Below are 8,210 nucleotides of genomic sequence, written 5' to 3'. Positions count from 1 at the left end.
AAAAAAAAAAAAAAAAAAAAAAAACATAGCTTTTTAAATAGATCAGCATAGACAACTCAAGTGGTATTATCTCTTGAACCAACCTTAACTTGTAAGAATCCTGTCCAAGAAGTCTGTCTGGTGGGGTGAGAGGGTTCCAGCAGAAAGAGTCTGTTATGTCAACAGACAAAGAGGAAGTTCACAGGGCTATAAGAAATCAGCTGGAGACTGCACCACCAGTGTCACATAATTATATAATGCAAAAGATTCCAATTGGGGGGTGGGGGGGATTGAGGGTCTCTAAAGACTCCATTAAACATTTTAATGAGAAAGAATCTGTGTTTGGATATCTGCTCAGTCAGACGGTGTGACAGGTAAAAACTAAAGAAAAAGAGATTCAGGTACTTTAAATGATTTTTCCTTGGTCCTGTTCCTTTTCTCCTCCCCTTTCTGATCCTGAAGGAATTAGAAGTCATATAATGACTATGAGGAGGAAACAGGATTCTCAAACATTGTCATTTTCTGTAGCCTACAATTGTGTACATAATTTTTATGCTTCAGGAAATATTCTGAATCTTTAAAAATTGCAGATATAATATAGCTTATGCCCAGTTTTCCTCGACAGGAACAGTATTTTCCCATATTTTAAAATGCCAGCTTTAAATTAGATTGCCTATTCCCATTTACTAGGACTACTTAACAAATTACTCTGAAGCTTAATTAACCATTTAGTATGCTCATGGGTTCTTTAGTCAGGAGGAAATCAGACATGACATATTGGGGATGCTTGTCTTTGCTCCATGATATATTGGGCCTCCTATGAAAAAACTGAAAGACAGGAGATGACTTGATGGCAAAAGATTGGAATCATTTGAAAACTTGCTCACTCAGCCTAAGCCTGCACGCTCTTTGAGTTTGACCCTGGCTGTCAGCTGAATCCTTAGATGTGGCTCTCGGCCAGAACACCTATATGTGTCTCCCCTGTGGCCTAAATTTCCTCCATGAAAACTGCATTCCTGAAACAAAAAAAGACAATGGAAACTATATCCTTTGTATAATCTAGCCTCAGGTATTACAAAACATTATTTCTGTCAGGAACACTCTATTAGAGCAATCATAAGCCTACCAAGGTTCCCAGTAGGAGTGGAGTATATACCTCTTAATGAGGAATAGAAAGGTTTTAGATTATGTGTTACCAGAAATATCACTATGGACATTTTGGAAGGTACAATTTACCACACTGCCTATTTTCAAGTTCACAAAGTGCTAGATGTGACTTTAAGATACCTAAAAAATCTCAAAATCTCTATTTTATTATCAGTAATATGGGATGAAAATAAAAGTATCTACTCATTGGTTTGTAATGAAGATTAACTTAGAATATCATGTACGGAGTTTAACAGTTCTTAGATACATTATAAAAATAAATGTAAGCTATCATTATTTCCTATACCTGCCAAGAGGGCTTCTAATTCTGATAGAGGAAAGTGTAAATAAGCATACTCATGCAATTCTTTTATTCCTTCATTTGCTTGAAATTTGTGTAAGTTATGTTGTTTTCTTTGGATGGAAATTATCAATTTAATTAGGAATTGGAAGGTGATTTAAGCAGATGGTATATTTGGAGTAGGGAAGAATAATTACTGTTTAATAACAATTATTGAGAGCATATTGAGGGCAATAAACATGACTCGATTCATTTCATTCATTTCTCCCTTCCCACTTCACTACAAACTACTCTGATAATCTAGAAAAAAATACTAGAAGATATACATATATGATATATATAACATATATGTGTATATATACATGTGTGTATGTATATACGATATATATATAAAAAGAAGAGTTCAAACTGTAGAAATTACTATCACCAAATCAGTACAATGTTGCTTTGGGCCATCTGACAGATCAACCAAAGCATGTTTTTTATGGGGAGCAAACTGCCATATTAACTAATTGGTTGATTTTCCATAGTTTTGATAAGCAAGTAAATTATAAGCCATATAACTCACTAGTACAAAATTACTAATGACATGTCCAGAGGTGAAAATTAAAAGGAAGACTGGCCAAAAGGTCCATTAGACTTCAGAAAACAATTATTAGCTATCCTTGGAAATCCATTTATATTCAGACACACTGTTTCTCATTGCATTTGGAAAAGCTAATAATTATTCTGGAATGATTTTCATGCCAACTCATGACTCAACTGTAGCTTTATCTTAATACCCTATGAGAAACAGTGCCTTAATTTCCATTTCTAGAAATTTTCCCTGTTTTAAGAATTGAAAAGTAATGTCTTTATATACTCCTCAGTGTAGTGGGATCAGCAGGTATCTGTGGAGAGAAAATCCCTAGAAAATCACCTCTGAAATGGCATTAAAGTTTCTCAGAAACCTCAAATTTAATATTATGAAATATGTTCCCCTGTATTGCAGAATGTTTAAAGTTAACTTATAGGTAACATGCATAAATTGTGTTTAAAAGTGTGATTTTAAACATGGCAGCAAATGGAACATGGAACCGAACCGTACTAGGCTGGAATCCCTCTCCTAACAGATTTGAGGCCAGTTTGATCATTCTGATAAGTCTCAACATTTTCAATTCTGTAAACAGAGGTGTAAACTTCCCCAAAGGGTGGATTACATGTGAGTATTAAGCAAAAATATATAAAATGTATAGCAAAGTCCTTCTCATAAAGAAGTTCTAAATAAAGTATCAGTTTTTTATCATCCCTCTTCTTCTAATATGCTATAGTTTAAAGAACTATATAATTAAGTTTGTCAAAATGATGTAGCAGTAGATATCTTCCAGCTTTCTTGGCAGCCAAGTGTATAAACCTACTATTGGGTACTCTCTCCTGTCTTATATGTATGCTTCCTCATATAGATCCTGAGCATGCAAAAAGCGTGTTAGCCATGAAAGCTGCAGTGTCTCACGCTTGAGGGTAGCAGGAAAATGCTCACCAGTTCCTGGCACTGATGTTAAAACAAATGCTTAATATTTTGTCAGAATTAGCACTCTGTTCTAAGAGGTCAGTGTTCCTAAAAAACAGCAGTCTGAAAAATGATGCATCATCATATTATGCCCATTAGCAATTTCTGTTATTTTATTATGGTTTTAACACTTCAGTTCCATTTTTTTCAAGAAAAAATATATCATGACCAGATGTCTTCTTCACAACTGTCATAATCATCTAGAGAGAAGTTAGACCTAAATTCAGAATTAAGGTCATTTTTACAATATATGTGTACATATATATTTAATTCTTTTAAATTAATGTGCTATCAAAATCTATCTTACCTTAGAATTGGCAGATTTAGAATGATTAAGAAATAAGCTACCTTGACTGTGACTATAGCTATCCATTTACTCAGTGCTGAGTGAATGCACTTAAAAACTGCAGCATAGTCTTTAACTAACTGTAAAAATCAATAAAAATTTTACCAAAAAAAAAAAAAGTATATTCTTATGCTCTCCTTTGCATGTTCTGCTTCATTGGTATACTAATAGTGTATAACCTGAGGTGCTTGGGAAAAAAAATACAAAATACAGTGGTTTAACAAAAGTCAATTGATAATAATGGTAGGTGGGAAGTGTAGGATAAATAACAGTTCTGCTCTGTAATAGCATCCAGACCCAGACTAGAAAATCAAGTATGCCACTCCCAACAAGTAGCTTCTTTTCCTTGATCCAAGATGGCTGTCCCCATTGTTACTATTCCCAGTTGTGAAAAAAGTCCAAGGCAAGAATCACTGTTCTAAAAGATGAACTGAAATGCATCCTCTTCACTTCCTTTGCTTTACTTTACATTGAACTTACTTTATATTGAACAGAATGCTGTTAAATAGCAAGTGCTAGCTATAGGAGCCTGAGAAATATAGTCAATAATGGGTAATCATGGATCTTATAAGGAGTATATTTAATTCATTGCTAAATGTTGCAAAGAGAAGAATAAACAATAGAGGATGGTAGTAGTTCCTTATTTCATAAAGATGATCGGGTTCTGAATATTTAAATCCATTCTTGCACAAGCTGGAAATTTTCAAAAGAATGGGAGGCAATATGCTCTAAAGTCAAAAAGATCTATTGTCAAAATGTGGGTCTAATTACTACACATAATTGACACACTACATAATATAGAAATACATAATATAGAAATAATATAGAAAGTAAAATTTCTACAATCTACCCATAAGGTAACCACTGCTAATGTTTTGGTAATTTTTCTTCATATTTATAGTCCTCTCTAGTTATATAGCAACACAATACTACTGAGCTTCATTTTACAAAAAATCCATTTTTAGTAGGCTTAAAACCACCCCAAACCATAAAATCAATTCTTACCTAGTGCCTTTGTCCATTCTGGCTGCTATAACAGAATATCATAAACTGGATGGCTTATAAACATTAATTAATTTTTCACAGTTCTAGAGGCTAGGAAGTCCAATATTAAAGTGCTGGCAGATTCAGTGCCTGAGGAGAACCCACTTTCTAGTTCATACACTACTGTCCTTTTGCTATGTCCTCAACATGGCAGAAAGGCAAAGGGGCTCTCTGGAATTCCATTCATGAGGGCTCCACCCTCGTGATCTAATCACTTCTCAAAGGCCCTATCTCTTTATCATCACACTGGGGGTTAATTTTCAACATATGAATTTTGGGGAGATCCAAACATTCAGTTTTTAGCACCTAGTAAGGAAGTGTCTAAATAGACACGGGCAAATACATTTGTTTTATAAATGCATCGATTACAATATTTGAAAAATTATTCCAAATTAAATAAGTGGAACTATTCCAAATTCCAAATTATTCCATATGGAGAAATTTTGGAAAACTATGGAGATGTTTAAAGAAATGAAGACTGTACATACACTTTGAAATAGAAGTATATCTTTACAACATATTAAATTAACAAAAGCAAGCTGCAGAAGGATATAACAATATCATTGTTACTGTTAATGGAAAAACATTCATGAAAAATCCTCATGTTTAATGGGGATATATGTATGTAGATACGTAGAAAAGCATTTAATAAGTTTATACCAAATGAATATACCACAAATAGTGCACAAATAGTATGTACCACTACATGAGGGAATGGCGAAGAAAAATTTACCTTTCCTTGAACTGTTTAAATTATTTTACAAGTATAAATTATTCAAGTATTGCTTAAATAATTTCGAACATACATACATATATATTTTTATCAGTGAAAACTTCCTAGGATGGTACATAAAAATCTACTTTATCTCCAGGCAGTCTATTTATATATTTAATCACTTACATAATGCTTATACATCATATATTTAACCGCTCTCCTATCAAAGGACATTTCAATTATTTCCAGTCTTTCATGATCACAAACAAGGCTGCAAATAGCATGCTAATTCTGTATATTAATCATTATGGATTTATTTTCCATGAAAGTTTTTACTAGCGTTAGAAATGTTAGGTCAAAAAGATTAACATTGCTAAATTGAATAGATATTATCAAATTGCTCTATAATATTTTACAATATTCCTATCAGAGCCAGAGTGCTCATTTCTCTATATTCTTGCCATCAGATATATTATTATCTTCTTAAGCTTCACTAAGTAATCTTCATTTTATTGATATATTAAAAGGAGCTTATCATGAGGTTGTTGTGAAAGTGACACAAAACCAATGAAACATGGTTTGCAAATTTTGACAGAATATATGCTACTAAATTAGAGAAGGCCTCTAGCAATCCACTGAAATTAAAGATCAATGGCAGAGTACCTATGATGTCATATTTATTCTTACTCAGTAATGAGAGATAGAATACTGACACTCAGAATATATTTTCAAAATGTCCCAACTCAATGAAGTTGATAGAAAGATTGAGAATACACCTCCCTAAGTTTTATTTGATTCTATTATGTGTAATACAGACCAGCTAGTAAACATAAAGTACAGAAGCTACATTCTTATTGGTTAGGAAAACTTTCTTTTTTTAAGAACTAATAAAGTCATGGGCTTCAGAAATTTAGACATATTACCAGCTATATCCCCAGAATAATAGTGATATTAAATTTGCCTGAAACCAGAGACCAAATGCTATAAGTATACGAGTTGCAATCAAGCAAAAACCTAATGCTATTTAGAGTATTACTTTTCCTTTAAAAATGTAAATGTTGTTTGATAGTCAGGGTACTTAATCAAAAGGCATTAAAATTACAAAGTAGAAATTAAGGGAGCAGTTTGTTTGTATTTTGCTTAGGTATACCTACACACTATGAACTGGTTAAAACTTAAAAACAAAGGTTCTGTCTGTGTGTGTGTGTGTGTGTGTGTGTGTGTGTGTGTGTGTGTCTTTTTTCCCTTTTTGGTAAAATATAAAGTATTTTTTACAGTTTTAAAATGATTTTCTTGTAATAAAGCAGTCATAAATACGGAAATGATTACTAGATTTGTCCTACCAATAAATATACTTAGGTTACTAGGGCAGCCATAACAAAGTACCCCAAACTGGGCAGCTTCAACAGCAGAAATCTATTTTCTCACAGCTCTGAAAGCTTAAAGTCAGAAGTCAAGATGTCAACAGAGTTGGTTTCTTCTAAAGCCTCTTTCCATTAAGAGCAGCAAACATAGTTCAAAGACTATCCACACCACTTACTCAGCATTGATTCACCTTTTTTCCCAGCACTGTAGATACTTTTTATTATTAGACAATTCAAATTTCAAACTATATAATACAAAATTGACATATTTAGACCACAATATTCAAGTCTTTTCAACAATATAGAAGTGAGACTTAATAAGAAAATGTAAATTTTCTGGACCCTTTCATGGATGGCTAACACATGCAAGTCACCACTTTGGCCTCCCAACCATGACATACATCACAATGGATCTTGCCACTCTTTATCTCTTGAACCTGGACAAGGCTGTCACTCCCTAACAGGTAATGGTCATTCTATAAATGAACCACATTTACCATTGCTTCTCCAGATCATGCTACAGAATGACCCAACTACACACCAGCTATGACAATATCAAAATTGTATGATCTGAAATATATAGACAGAGGTCAGATTTTCAATAGAAATCAGTCCCTTTTTTCATCAAGCAAGCAGTTTTTTCATAGCAAATCCAAGGAAGTCTAAGGACATTTTCTAATGCCTAATCACTAAATCAAGTGAAAAGAAAAATCTATTCTAAGAAATTGCAGCAAACATTTTGCAAAGCATGAGTATCCCATTTCTTTGGTGACATTTAATGATTAAAACACATACCCTCAGTTAAAATTACCAGGGGACATAGTTAATGGAGGGAAGTGAGAGCTTTAAGAGAAATCACTTGTAAAATAATCAATACTAAAAATCTTTACTCTGACCAAATGTTCAAGCAAAGACTAAGACTTAGTAATAACCTAAAGCAAAAACAGACATATCAGCACACATTAACCTGTCTAGGAGACCAACAAAAGGACCTCCAGTAAACAAGCATTAAAATATATCATATAAGCTTAGTTCAGGAAAATTATGCTTAGTAAAAGCAAAAATAAGCATTGATTTCACAAATTTTTTATCTTTTATATTTACTTGTATATGAAGAAGGCTACAGAACGTGCATAGTTCTTCAGTGATTAAGTTCAGTAATGTTTACAATATTTTGCTATATAATGTCCTGCCTTTTAGAAGTACTCTGGAACTTGGCATGTTGATTTTAGGATTGTATGAACTATATCTGATTATCACAATCAATATTATAGGTCCATAATACCACATGGTACTGAGCAAACAAAAAAAATTCTCATGAAGAATTTCAGCATCTTTTAATGCTACATATTAAACATGTGTAAATAAGCTATGAATTGGTATAGTAGCTAAAATCAACTAAAATAGATGAAGGGGAAAAAGTAATCCACAGAAATGTGAACTTTGGGAGAATGCACAAACCAAGATGTCTCTATGATCCCTGAAAAGAGGTCTGTGGATTTCAGGTAACCAGTATTGGTAGTTAAGTGTCCTGACCCCAGAATCTAAAGTAAGTCGGATTACAGTTTTGTGATCTTAGACAAGTAATTTAAAATTGCTCATACTTAGTTTCCCATTTTAGAGCAGGAAAATCATGGTATCTACTTCACAAGGTGGTTATGATGGCTGAAAGAAGTAAAGTGTTAAAAGCACCTGGCATACAATTAAATGTTCAGAAATGTTAGCTGTCATTAGCTACTAACTATTAGAGATCTCTCCTCTTTCCC

The sequence above is a fragment of the Pteropus alecto genome, unplaced genomic scaffold (assembly GCF_000325575.1).
Source record: "Pteropus alecto unplaced genomic scaffold, ASM32557v1 scaffold155, whole genome shotgun sequence".
In the NCBI taxonomy this organism is placed as follows: domain Eukaryota; kingdom Metazoa; phylum Chordata; class Mammalia; order Chiroptera; family Pteropodidae; genus Pteropus; species Pteropus alecto.
The sequence above is the reverse complement of the archived record's forward strand: the minus strand, read 5'-3'. Positions refer to the sequence as shown.